The sequence below is a fragment of the Camelus ferus genome, chromosome 35 (genome assembly GCF_009834535.1).
Source record: "Camelus ferus isolate YT-003-E chromosome 35, BCGSAC_Cfer_1.0, whole genome shotgun sequence".
NCBI classification, from domain to species: Eukaryota; Metazoa; Chordata; class Mammalia; order Artiodactyla; family Camelidae; genus Camelus; species Camelus ferus.
The window spans coordinates 18,468,468-18,483,326 of record NC_045730.1 but is presented as its reverse complement, the minus strand read 5'-3'; the positions used below and the strand labels follow the sequence as shown (position 1 = coordinate 18,483,326).

Here is a 14,859-nt window from a genome sequence, read left to right as displayed (position 1 = left end):
ACGTGAAAGTCATCACTGCCTGATACATTTGAGATGCTTTTCAAGATGGCATGGCAGGGGGTTATGAGAGGTTGCTGGACAGAGGTGGGACACTCCAGCTGTGTTTTTACTGCTTTCGTTAAAATCCAAGTAACTACAACACATCAAATTAGCCACTTATTTATTTATTTTTGAAGACAAGATACAGATTTATATAGAGACAGCTGGTAACAAACCCACAGAGCAAAAACACACATCCGAGTGAACTGGCTAATCAAAACCAGGCACAGACAAATTTATCACTGGCCTTGGGTAAGTAATCTGTTTTACCGCTCTTGGCATAGCAACCATTTGTCCACCAAGAAAACCACAATGAGACCACTTACACAGATTTCTTCCCCTATGCAAGTGCCTTTTCCTGTTTAATATTTGGGGGCAGAAGCTTGAGTTCAAGGAGGCACAAAATATACCAGAAGCCAACGTGTCATGACCCACCAAAACACATCCTGAATCCTACAATCTGGAAATTCTGACCAACCAGAGAAATAAAACAAAACAGAAGGTATAGTGCCAACAGATCATCTAGGCTTTTCTCCTAATTACCCAAATAACTTCGTCACAGATTCAGAAAACAAGAAGTCGGTTCAGAAAACCATTCAAATATTATAGAAAATTCCTGAGTCTGAGGCCTGGATGGTTCAGATCACTTCCTAATAGTGCATTTGTGCTAGAAAACACTTTCACGTACAACGGCTGAATTTCCAATGTGACATTCAGAATAACCTGAGCGTTTCATTCTTGTTCCACCAGTGAACTGAATCAGTGATGCCACTTCAGTTCTTAAACTGAAAGCACCTATTTCCCTCTGTGCTTGAAAGGAAGCCACGAAAAAGGCAACGTTTTCATTCCAAACAGTCTCACGTGAAAATTTCATAAAGACACACTCACCACTGCCCATTGGAAATAATGCAGTAGATAAAGCATTTGGTTTAGAAAAATATTTTAGCTAAAGTGCAGCACATCCTGAAGTTTGGGCATTCCAATTTCATTTACAGTGTTTCCTACCTAAAGGCTTTGGTGATTTGGCAATATCTCTAACTTACAACAGAAACCAAAAAATCACGTTTTTCAGCAATCACAAGATAAGCTAATTTATACAGTCAATTAGCTAGTTAACCTATCCTTTGAAAAAAACCATCTAAGTAGCTGGACACAGGAGCCTGCAAGGTGAAAGACACAAGGCATTCATTATGTTATGAAATAAACACTTAAGTGCATTTTCTATTTCTCTTGCCTTACCTTTGTTTTCAGAGAACTGGAAAGCTCCCCAATAGCTAGAAATCCCTGGGCTTCTGAACATGGTTGCCTACAGAAAGTTCAGGGACAGAGCCTGCTCTCCAGCTAATTCTCAGCCAGCCCCGGCCCTCGGCCCGTCTGAGCAAAACTGGGTTGAGAGTCTCGCAGCACAGGGCTGGAGAGGCAGGCAGCGCTGTCCTTGAGGGTATAGTGAATGCAAAGCAAGACACCGCAGCCTGGAACAGCTCAAACCCCGTAATCAGATTACAAACAGAAATTAGGGCTGTGGATGCTGAAATAGACTGGATTCCAGGGAAGGGACATTTCTGATGTGACCACTTCAAAGCGATGGCCGAGTCACAGCTCCCGCTAAGGAGACAATGCTGTAAGCTAACCATCACCAGAAGGGTCCGAACAACTCCTCCCTGCCCTAAAAATAAACAAACAAACAAAAAGAAAGCTGTCCAGAGACTCTGGATGTACCAAGAAGTAGGGAAGCTGCCTAACTCTTCCCAGGCCCCTCTGAGTCTGGCTTTGGCGAAGTTAAATGAAATATTTGATCTAACACGCAGCCAGAACCCCATGGTTCAGAGTTAAGATTATGAGCAACATATGAGTGAAACTGTGGGAAAAGAAAAGGCAGATATTACTAGAGGTTCAAAAATTTTAATTTGAGACAGGAGCTCTTAACTATTCCTTATTCGACTGACCCTGTTTATTTTATTTTTTTAGAACAAGGTTAGGTTTACTACAAAAATCGAGAGGAAGGTACAGAGATTTCTCATATACTTCCTGCCCCCAAACATGCACAGTCTCCCTCGTTATCAACGTCTCCTGCCAGATGGTCCATTTGTGACCAAAGATGATTTGACACTGACACGTCATAATCATCATGGTTGACCTCAGGGTTCACTCTTGGTATCCATTCCAGGGGTTTGGACAAGTATATAATGACATGTATCCATCATTCTAGTATCACACAGAGAGTATTTTCACTGCCCTAACAATCCTCTGTGCTCTGATCTTTTCACGTCTCCATGATTTTGCCTTTTCCAGAATGTCATAGAATTGGAATCATACACTGTTGCATTATTTCCTATAATCGTTCAGCAAAAGTTCTGGCTGGAGAAGTAACTTGCTCTGGGTGGACACCTGGTTAGTTATGGAACCGTAGGATCTCAGGGAGGTGGAATCAAGGTCATGATTTGTCTCCACCCATCCCACCAGGAGGCAGAGACCCTGCATCTGTCCATATGTATGTTTAGTGCTGAACACTGGACCTGGTGCTCAGCAGGCCGGCAGTGAAGGTTTGCTGAACAACCAGAGGAAGTAATGCAATCCTCTTTTCTAAAGGCTGAAGATTGCATTCTAAAATGATCTGCGTTGATTTTATATCCTGCTTTCCAACCAGACTGATTTACACTGATTCCTACAGTATAAATGAACTTAACTTGGAAAGGAAGACTTACGGGCCAAATTAACTCCAGCCCAGCAGCATGGTGTATCAGCACTGGCTGCCGCCTGGGTCGGCCGTGACCGTGGGCGTTTTCTCTGTACTGCGATGACTCCGATTCTTATAAAGTTGGGGTGAAAGATGGCAAATAGGGCAGCTTGAAAAAAACCCAGCAAGGGACCACAGAAGCGCTATGGGTAACTGGAGTGGAAACTTTATTGTCAGTTCATGGCTAACGAGGAACAAGAAGGCAAAAGGAGCTGTTGGAAGAGGAGGAAGAGGAGGAAACTTTGGAAGCAACCAATTCTGAAAATGGATAATTAGATGGGATGGAATAAGGTTGATGTTTATAAAGAATCCTTTGTAAAGAATTTAGTTTATAAGACATAGTATCGACATTCTGAAAAACTACTCTTCTTCTAGAATTCTCAATTCAAACTATCCTAAGTGAATCTAAAGGTTTCTTTTGAATTATAATTATGTAATAACTTTAGTTTAAATTTTTCAAATGAGATTCCAGCACAGAATAAAAAGAACTCGGAAATTCTCTTTAGGTTGGTACTGGGATTTTCCTAGAATTACTTCCCTCACCTAACTGGATCAGCTAGGAGCCAAAGCAAACAGATTTACATATGGCTTAACTGTTGAAAAGAAAAAGCACAAAATTTTTTATTAAACTATGGGTATGCATATAAGACTAAGAAGAAATCTATATTCTACATCGGTAAAAAGGAAATATGAAAATTTTTCATTTCCTCTCCAAAAATTAAAAAAATAATAATTCATAATAATAAAATAATTATATACTCAATTAGATGTTATTACATAATTTATAATAACTATTATATAAATTATTATAATTTGATAAGTATGATTATTTTAGGCTGGCTCATTCACACAGGGAGCTACAAAATAGGCAAACATTTCCTCACATCATTCTGTAGGTTAACATATTTTTTTCATCTGCAGAGACAATTGTACGTTGTGATTTTCTTAAATTTCTGAGAGATGATATTTAATTTAAAACCACGATGGTACTGTATCCCTTTCCAAAACATCCCTTAACCACCAGCTTGGCACTGGTCGTGCACACTTTGTCTACTTTGAAACATTCTAAATGTTTTCCCATTAAAAATATATACATATATATTTTCCATTTGCAAAGCACTATAATATTCAATACTCAGAAGCAATGTTTATGGAAGTCAAATATTTTCTTGGCTGTTTCTAAAGTTTTAATCTTGAAATGAGAAAGAAATACAGCCAATGCTGAAGTGTCCAGTAGACGGTCATGGGAAAAGGCTTCAGCACAAGGGGTGTGATGTGTGAATGGGAGGGAGGGGGGGGTCGCTGTCACAGGCATGGATGCATCACGTCACGATGAGTGGGTGGTGGCTGGAGGGGCGCCGATGACCAAGATGGGTCTATGAATGGGCCACTGAGATGCCGACACCCCCGAGCCGAATCATGAAGACAACTGAGTCAGGCCTTGATTGATCCCCAAATCTCGGACTTGGGGGAAACTGGAGCTACAGGGGTCTTTCTAATCACATGGACACAAAAGGGCCAGGGCCACGGCTGTAAACTTGTCCTAGATGGAGGTCACAGGGTCTCCCAACCCAATAGCCCATATTCGCTTAATTGAAAAAAGACGAGTCTGACCCCAGGAGGAGGGGACAAGCCAGCTGCTAGTTGCTTTTGACAAACCTCTTATGAGTTCTTGGTCTGATTTTGGTGCCAGTGATGTTCTTCAAGACCAAGGCTGACCCCAGACATGAGTAACTAGGGCAGATCTGAGACCTCGGACAGAGACAGAAGTCAGTGGGCCTGGTCGGGGGGTGGGTGCCATAAAGAAGTAAGCCACTGAGTACTGCGAGTGCTCCCTCCCAGGGCCCCCACCTCGCTGCACAAGGACAAGGGGAGGGTGTTACCAGTGACGCTGATGAGTGTATGACTTGGTAATCAATTTCTGGAAACGTATGCAAAGAAATTATTATGAATGAGAACAAGAATGTTTACCAAAGTGGTGTTTATAAATGTATAGAACTGGAACTGGTCCATGTGGGGTACGGGCAGAAGGATGGGCACACGACACAAGGAAATCAGCTTTGAAACTCAGCTGGCGACTTGGAAACCTTCTCATGACCTGTTGTGTTAGAGACACACACACCTCTTATCCAAAGACAACAAACAGACCAAAACATTAATCTCACAACTCAGAGAACTCTGTTCACGCTCCCCCTCTACTTCCAGTGTTTCCACACTGGGCGTGAATTACTCCTATAATTATCAAAACAATTAAGTACAAATAAAGATGAAGGTAACAAGTCCTTCTCAAATCTAAAGACTTAGGTTTGGCCCAAAACAACCAGGAGAAAACCATGACTGGAGGTGTGCCTGTGGGCCTATGGTTCAACGCCAACCTGCCCATTTCTTCTGAGCAGATGGGATGCACCTCTTGTCTAGAAGCAGAGCAGTTGGCCCAGAGAATTGCCAAAATCCTTAATAACAAACACAGCCCTTCTCAAGCTCCACCCCAGGTGGGCCCTGAGCATGAGGAAGGGTCTGGATCAGCTCCCCCAGCCGCCAGCCCTCCATCCACCTGTGAAGGCCCCTTTATAGAGTCCTTTCTCCTGCAGGACTTTTCTTTTGCCCATTGAACTTTTCCTGATCGAAAACCTTCACTGTCTCCTGGCTAAAGGATTTTATGAAAACTTGAGGGGCGACACCTGAACACTTCTGGATGCATCCCTGGCACAGTGTCTGGTTCAAGACAAGGACCGGTAAATAGCGGATGAAAGAACGAATGAGCAAATGAAAGGATGAATGAAGCAAGTAGGCAGGCAGGCAGTGGAATCACTTCTGTTCTTCCTCATTCTTAGATTCGGTCCCATTCCCAGCCAACTCTATTTCTTAAGTAGGTGCATAAAGGAATAGTGGGACCCCCCCTTCCCCGAGGCTCCCACTAAAGGCGTCTTGTCTTTCCTAAAATGGGAGGCAGTGACGGGGAGCTTTCCTATTTGCGTGTGGGGAGAAACGGGAAGGAAAAGTCAAAGACTCGCCAGGGACGCCGTGTCATGGGGAAAACCAGGGAGGTGACTCCTGCTGTCCAGCTGTGGGCGATGTAGCCACGGGTCCGGGTAAGAAGCGTCACCTCCTACACTGCGATGGTCAAAAAATAAGGCGTCGGGTGACAAAGGAGCAGGTGTCAAACCCTCAGGGAACGTGCGGCCATGGCACAGCTGGGACTCCAGGTCGCATGTGGGTTAGATGGAGGAGCCGCCACCCTGTTGGCGGTCTTGGCTGATAACATTCCTGCATCCCCGCAAGGTGAGGGGCAGTAGTCCTCTGGGGGTTGTCACTATGGCAGAGCAAATGGAAACAAAGCCAACAAAGAGGGAAAGAACCAAAGACCCCAACTGGCGACTAGCCTTTTTCTCCCATACCCGGCATGATGTGGAGACAGACACAGGACAGGGGGGGCGGGTGTGGGACACAGCCCCGGGGCGGGTGCAGCGCTCAGTGCTCTGGGCATTAGACTCACTCTGTCCTCTCCAGGAGGCCCTCCTGTATCCCCACCTGCAGAGGAGAAAACTGAGATACGGTGTGATCTGGGATAAATACTCAGGACTAAACTGACCGCTTACAGTGCATCTCCAAAGCAAACCAGCCATTCCCTGGGGCAGCCAAAATACAATCAAAGAGGGAACTAGGAAAGGAGGGTGGTGACTCAGAGAGAGAACGAGGGGGAAGGACTCTGAAGACCACAGCGCATTGTTGAATCCACACGCGCATCTATGTACTGGAAAGAGACTCAGGTGCAGGACACTCACCTGCCCCGGCGCCTGCCCTCACCCTGCCCTTCTCACTGGGCTCCCTAAACAGCACCAGGAGCCGCCCAGCCAGCGGGACAGGGGGCCAACATGTAAGGCCACATGGAGAAGTGGTGAGCGCCAGTTATCTGAACACACACCGTCATGAGCTCCTGGTGCATTTCTAAAGTGAAGGGCCACAGGATGACTTCCACAAAATCTCCTCCAGGCTGCTGGAGTCGAGGACTGGGCTGACATTCCAAAGTGAAAGATATATTTTTACAGCCTCGTGGAGTATTTTGTATGCTAGCAGCAGCTGTAAATGTAATTCCCATTTTTTTTTTTTTGGTGGATTTTATTTATGTGTGTAGACTCTTAATCTGGGCAGAACTGCCTGACATGAGGTAATCCCATCAGTGGGAAGGCCATTTCGTCCCCCCGATTTCCCTTTTATCACATTCTGGTTAGTCATCTATTCCACATTCCGCGTTGGAGTGTCACTCTCCTCCCGTGTGTATTGTGAAATACTCTGCAGCGTTTGGTTAGTGGTAATATTTAGGGCAAGTCTGCAAATAAAATTTGGTGTTATATGATTATGTAAGGTAATTTAAAACAGGCCACAGATGCAGAGAGGAAAGACGAAGTACTTTCAACAATAAGAAATATTACTGCTCACAGATATTTCTTTATCAGATGTGTTGAAAGAACCACGCCAATCTCATGATCTTCAAGAATTTTTTTTTTAAAGGAAAGGCATATTGCAATCCCCTAAAAGACTTCTTCATGCTTTTTTAAATTAAATGTTCAAACAAGGAATGTTAACATTTCTTGTGAAAATTTAATCATTTTAACTTCTGGCAGATTTTGAATCTATAGCTAATAATTTTGGGGGAAAACGATCCAAGGGGCTTAGAGGAAGAGAGAGGATGGCCAACTGTTTCTCAGAGCAAGAAACAAAAAGACAAAGGTCAGTTTTGCGTTTAAAAGAGGCACTGAAATATACATACAATGGAATACTACTCAGTCTTAAAAAATGAAATTCCGAATCATGCCATGAATATGTCACAGATAAACCTTGAAGTTATGATGTTCAGTGAAATCACACACAAAAGGACAAACACTCCATGATCCCACACACAAGAGGCAAGGAGAACTGTCACATTCACAGAGACAGGAAGGAGATTGGTGACTACCAGGGACCAGAGAGAAGGGACAATGGGGGTTCCAGCTGAACAGATCAGAGTTTCAGCTCGGGAAGATCAAAAGTTCTGGACATGATGGTAGTGACGGCTGCACAACACTGGGAACGTACTTAATGCCACTGAGCTGTGCACTTAAAATGGTTACAGTGGGAAAAGGAAACAGTCCCCCAAATCCAGGAAGCGCAGAGAGTCCCACACAGGATTAACCCAAAGAGGGGCATGCTGAGGCATGCGGTAATCAAACTGACAAAAATTGAAGGAGAAAATATTAAAAGCAACAAAAGAAAAGCAACAAATAACACAGAAGGGAGCTCCCATAAGCTGATTTTTCAGGAGAAACTCTGCCAGACAGAAGGGAGCGGCACGATATATTTAAAATGAGGAAAGGGAAAAACTTACAACCAAGAATACTCTGCCCAGCCAGGCTGTCGTTCAGACTTGATGGAGAAATCAAAAGCTTCACAGACTAACAAAAGCTAAAAGAATTCAGCACCACCAAACCAGCTTTACAGCAAATGCTAAAGGAAATTCACTAGGTAGAAAAGAAAAGGCCACAGCTAGAAACAAGAAAATCACGAAACGGGAAAGCTCACAGTAAAGGCAGACACACAGTAAAGGCAGGAAGTCATCCACACGCAAACTAACAGGGAAGTTAAAAGCAAAAAGCAGTAAAAATTATCTGTCACCAAATAAGCAGTTAAAAGATACACAAAACAATGAGATGGAAAATATGGTAAAATGGTCAGTGGTCACATTTATGTTATGTATATTTTACTGCAATTAAAAAAAATGGACACCGTAGGTAAAGCACAGACAGACACAAAGTGCAGGCAGATGCTGGGCTTCCAGAGCACACGTCTCCTGAGGGACAGGGGACCAGAGATGGATGCTGACTGCACGTGGCCCTGCACTCCCTCCAGGTCTAGGAGATGCCAAGAATGGTTGTGACTCAACCAGAGAACCAGCACAAGCAATGATTTGATGAATAAATATATACTCATGTGTTTACTGAGTAAAATCTGAAGCTGCATCCTACTGCATCCTAAGATGCAGAACGCCCCTTCTTCAGAGCTGCAGGGGCCCAAGCCCCCTCACTGGGGGGGGACCCGCTCACTGGGGAAGAGGGCTGACACTGTTACAGCTGCCCGGGGTGGGTCGGAGTGCTCTGGTCACTGAATCCCCACTAGCTGATGGTTTCCACATGACCAGACAGCTAAGAAATACTGACTTATCAGCGATGAGAACTTTTTATGAGTCTAAACATCCAGGTGGCAGACAAGGACACATGTAAAGTCACCACTGATACCCGACTCATGACTGCTCCGGAGTTACACCTGTGTGACTCGAAGGACAGAGCCCTGAGTCAAATAATTTCGGAGCCTCCTTGTCCTCAGGAGGGTATCTTTTTTCATTTGTTTGTTTTCTTTTTGAGGGAGGAGGTAATTAAGTTTATTTAGTTATTTTAACAGAGGTATCAGGGACTGAACCCAGGACCTTGTGCCTGCTAAGCACGTGCTCTGCCACTGAGCTCTAACCTCCTCCCCACCCCCAGGAGGGCATCTTAATACAAACACCAACAGTGGCTGCTCAACAATAATCAGTGTGAAAACTCAAGAAAAGTTCAGCAACCTGCCATTCTCAGTGTCTCTTAACGTTTCCCAAAGGTGATGGTGCCCAGTACCCACGAGACCTTGCAGGTCCCGATGCACCTGCTGGTAGACTGGAGGGAGAGGGGCTGTCAGTGAGACTTGACTGTTCACGGTGGTTTTTCCCAGGGGCAAGAATCACCAGGAAAACAGGCCCCGAACTCACACACAGAGTGGCAACGGAAGGTTACGTCTACGAAGTCAAAGATGAAGAAAACTACTCTGCTCGCAGAAATGACGAAAGACATGTTTACATGCAGGAGTCAGTTGAAGATCGTATAAAAGGCAAGTGGTATCAAACGCTGGTGCCCCTGAGTCACGTGGGGATGCTTGTTAGAAATGAAAGTCGCCCCAGCCCCAGGGGATCGCGATGTGCTCCCAAGGTTGAAAACCACTAGGACAAGCCATTCAAGCTATTACGTCCAGGAAGAAGCAGGGAGACAGAATCAGATGGATGAGGCTGAGGTGGGGAGGCTTCTAGAAGGTGACTGGGAGTCTCACTGTGACGGGCGGGGAGCGGGCTGGACACACCAGGAGGTAGAGGAGACATGGGCAGGAGAGATGGGATGAGAATCGTGCTTAAAGGAGCTTCAGTGGGGTCCCTGCTCAGAAGGAAGGCACAGGGGCCAAACCAGGCCATCAGAGGTGGGGAGGGGGTGATGGAGGGCCTCCCAGACAAGGAGAGTCACCTGCTGTGAAGAAACACTGGAGCCAGTCCTGACACCCAAGTAGAAATAAAGAATGTCAGGTTCTCGTCGCACCCAGACACCAGGCTGCATGCTCTTCAGCTGGTGAGAGGATAAACACTCTTAAGGACAGAGAGGTCCCGGCTGCCAGCTCCTAACACGTGGCCCGTATACCTCCTAGCATTTCAACCTCTGAAGTGGGACCGCAGACAGGCAGATGAAAAAGCTTCTGAAAGCCACCTTTATTTGGATAAAGATACTCGTGACAATGATCCCTCCACAAGCTGGCCGGTGGCTGCCCATGGTGCTGCTGGGGCTTGGTCTCCGTTAGACGTGACCAGCCAGCCTTCACGTCACCGCCACTTGAAGCCAGCGAGACAGAGGTACATCACAGGGGGGATCCAGGGTCGAGAGCAAGATGTAAAGTGGACGTTGATCTTTTTTTTTCATTATCTGCATCACCTTTCCAGTTAGAGGCTCAGCCAGCTACCTGAACCCAACACGTAAAACACAGACGTCAAAGATTTATCCCCACCCAGTGCTGGCCCGAATCTCTCCTGCCTCCCACAGAACATTCACTCCATCTCCAGAACCTGTCACTTCTTTTTGCACAGGATTCACTAGAGGTCAGGGCATCAGTAGGCTGAGTCAGTTCCTGCCCTCAGTGCATTCGCCGTCCGGAAGGAAAATCATCTAGTAAGTCGGGGGCGGATTTTTGTACACAGTGCCAAGGTCCTTCTCCATCCATTATCTCTGACTCTTTGGGGTTTCCCTGCTTCTTCCATTATCCCTATCAACTTCGTGGATTTGTCTTCCCACTTGTGACACATTCTTCCTGGGTCTAATGAGAGGAAGTTCCCAGGTTGGAGCTTTAGACCAACCGAGAGCACAAGAGAGTTGAAACAGACGTTGCGGGGTTACTACCGAGACTCACTTCCTAGAAAGAGACCTGACGGGACCTCCTTCCTCCTCTTGTCTTCAAATCACCTGATGATACGAGCGTCTCACCTGGAACAGCCCGTGCAGAAATGCGTGAAAACTGCAGGGCCCCAGATGAACGGAAATGGCCATGATTTTTACATTCACGTTGATTTGGAGTGAAATATTCATTGTTGCCCCACTGTAGCTAATCACTTATTGAAGTCATTAAGGAATAATCAAACACAGTCGATTAAAACAGTATAAAGCATTTGAGTCCATGATTAAGTAGTTTTCCTCGCCTTTAAAAAAGGCAAAACTTAGACTTTCCAAGAACAGTGACTATTCCTTAAAATCAAATAATCATTAATCATTAAAGCTATAGACATATATTTTGGGGGGAGAGTGTAGCTCAGGGGTCGAGTGCATGCCTAGCATGCACAAGGTCCTGAGTTCAACCCCCAGTACCTCCATTAAATAAATCAATCTAATTATCTCCCTCCCCCCTCCAAATAAATAAACAAAATTAATAAAGCCATAGACACATATTTTAAAATCAAATTGGAAAACTCAACTTGCCCACCTGTTAGAATTCTACCGTCCTCATTCAAGAAAACTAGGATGCAAAAGATCCAAACAAATAGCCTTGGAATGTACAATGTGCTAGGCTTTTGCAGCTCCTAATTGAAAGCCTCCAAGTTCATCTTTTTCTCTTTAAAACTGGAAGAGTAATCACTTTTCCCTTGGCCGACAAGCTTTGCACTAAGTCTCAGGGTCTTATAACGTCCCACTGAAGCTTGACACCAAGCTAACAGGTCCCTTTTTGTGGACATCAGATGTTCATACATTAGGGGCAAGTATCTCAAAGCCACAGCCCATGACTTGGGTGTCAATCAGCTAAGCAGTCCACAGAGGTGGAAAGAGATGCTTCAAACAGGAAAAGAAAAAGAAAAAGAAAAAGAAAAAGAAAAAGAAAAAGAAAAAGAAAAAGAAAAAGAAAAAGAAAAGGATTGCTTTAACCAGAGGGGAAAAGTGAATTTTCCCTTTCCTGGAATGACAAGAAGCAGATGTAAGTCAATTAAGGACGACAACAGGGTGGAAAGAGAGCCTGGCCAGCAGCATCTCGGTGCCCTCCCCCCTGGTGGTGAGAGTTCACATACAGGTGTCTAATCCAGCCTCAGGAGCAGGAGCCGTCTCTGTTCACAGAGGCAGCCAGTGAGCTTTGCTACACAGGATTTCTGGAGGGCATCACCTGGGCATGCAGTAGGCTGTCCAGTGCCCGCAGTAGGCTGTCCAGTGCCCGCAGCAGGTGCAGCATGAGAAGGAAGCCACTCAGACGAGAGACGTGAACTTGAATCCTCGTCTGGTGGCTGTCACATCATCAATCCCAGCCCCTCTCCTCTGCTCTGTGTCTGCAGAGTGCCTCTGCTCACTGTCTCAAGTGTGGCTCTGGTTCAGAGCTATGACGGCTTAAATTCAAGAACGTGAGACGTCTGAACACAAATTTCAGGATAGAAAAGCACCATCTCTCCTAGTTTCTAGCTACTGCAAGGTTTGGGAAAAAATGCAAAAGGAGAAGTTGGATTCAGCCTAAAATGTTCAATCAAGTTGATATTTCCCTTGGATGCTAAGCAGTGACTATTATCCACCCACGCTCACTAGACATTATTGTTGAAGGGAGCAGAGGGAATGTAACGAATGTGATTTGAGGAGAGAAATTCACAAGGAGAGGTCATTTCAGCCCAACATTGCATTTTATAGGGAACAATGGAAGTGAATTGTCCAAGGTCACATGCCCACTTGTGACAGCCTAGAACCCGGGTCTCCTGGCTCCTAGGATGCTGCTCTCTGTGCTGTACCACCTTCCTGCCCAGTGACAGTGTTCCTCAGGCAGGACCTCCCCCCAGAAAGACTTTACTATAAAACACGGTAAAAATTCTAAGAGTCTCAGATAAAGAAGTCGCAGTATACACACAATGGAATACTACTCAGCCATAAAAAAGAATAATGCCATTTGCAGCAACATGGATGGACCTGGAGATCGTCATTCTCACTGAAGTAAGCCAGGAAGAGAAAGAAAAATACCATAGGATATCACTTATATTTGGAACTAGGGGAAAAAAAGACACAAATGAATTTATTTAAAAAACAGAAATAGACTCACAGACATAGAAAACAAACTTATGGTTACTGGGGGCACAGGGGGTGGTGGAAGGATAACCTGGGAGTTCAAGATTTGCAGACGTTGACTACTATATATAAAATGAACAAGTTTCTACCCCATAGCCCAGGGAACTATATTCAATATCTCATAGTAACCTATAATAAAAAAGGATATGAAAAAATACATGTATGTACATGTATGACTGAAACATTATGCTGTCCACTGGAAACTGATACAACATTGTAAACTGACTATACTTCAATTAAAAAAAAAAAAAAAACAGTTTAAAAAAAATTCTGTCTCCAAAACATCATGGGCTAAAAGGAAACAGTTAAACATCTCCTGATTAAGTCTGAGTTTTGGAGGGTAAGTCCCGATACAGGACTTGACAGTACAAACAAAACAGTACGTAGAAAATGCACGGTGCCCCTCTGTCCTTTGGAAAGTCACCTCCTGTTTTCCATCCAGACAATCGAGAGTGTCTGCTAAGAAGCGCCCGTATTCGGTCATCTCTGCGCACCAGGACTGACTGAGCGGTACTAGGCCAAGTCCCCAGGGTGGCTCCAGGCTCCTCGCAGGATGCAAGCCCACTGCCGCCGGCTCTGCCAGCCTGTCCCCAGGCGCCAGCCCTCGGCCGGCTGGCCTGCCTAATAAGGCAATGTGCGAGCTGGCTGGCTGGCTGGCTTACAGGTCACCTACTGTTCACCACCACGCAAACCCTGGGCTCGAAGCACAGCCAGAGCCTACCTTTTGGCAGACAAAGAGCTACCCTTTGCCAAAGCTCTTAAAAGGCTGCACAGTTGGTCCATTTACATAACAAGGGAGACGGGGCTGCAGAGCCAGCCCAGACCAGCTTTCTGGGCAAAAGGCATTTAACTTCAGCTGTGGCCTGGAGCAAGGGAGACCTTACAAGTGCAACTTCTTTGCTTCTGCCTCCGGCGCCCCCTTGCAGGCTCCATCTGAGACTGCACACCATAGGCCTTACTCCTGACTCCCCCAGGTGCCCCGACTTCAAAAATACCAACTGATGGTCTCCAAAGAGACTGCACATCCTGGGTGCTTAAAGAGGAGTCCCCGCGTCAGGTGCAGGAGCAACCCTTAGCATTCCAGAAAATAAACTTCTGTATTTTCAAATAAGGCGGCTGAGCTGTTGGCCAAACCGCACCTGAATACAAACACCCTCAATTTCTAATTCTGTTAAGGTCTGGGCTCGTTGGACTCCTAAGCGTCCAAGGAGGAGACTCTGTGGCAATTAATCGCCACACAGTCATCAGGCCACCAACTTCCTTTTGCTTTTAGCTGTCAGACCCTGCCATTCAGAAGGCATTCCAGCCACCAGTTCACCCAAACTGGATGTGTCCCGATGGTGTTTTGAACCTACCAGCATTTTGAGTTTCACCAGTGGACCAGCAATGCTGAACAAGAGCAAGATGAGGAAGCGTCCAGAGCAGGAAAGAGCAAACCTGGAGGACAGGGCTCCCCAGACCACTGGTCCACAAGTGACGGCAGACAGACAGCCGAGACGGGGACTGACCACGGCAAACGCAACTCATCCGATCGCTTCATCCTCCCCCCGCCACTGTCCCCTTGTGCCAGTGTCCAATGTTAACTTTTTCCATATAAACATATGGTTCCTTTAGAATGTCTCAGACTGGATAGCTGCATGTAAATTGATGAAGTCAGAACACTCCCTCACACCATAC

At 45.5% G+C, this 14,859-nt stretch overlaps 1 protein-coding gene across 21 annotated transcripts in view; it reads right to left on the bottom strand.

Moving 5' to 3' along the window:
* Positions 1–14,859, bottom strand: part of SVIL (supervillin) — a 215,277-nt gene that overhangs the window by 91,433 nt on the left and 108,985 nt on the right. The gene's annotated exons all lie outside the window — the stretch shown is intronic.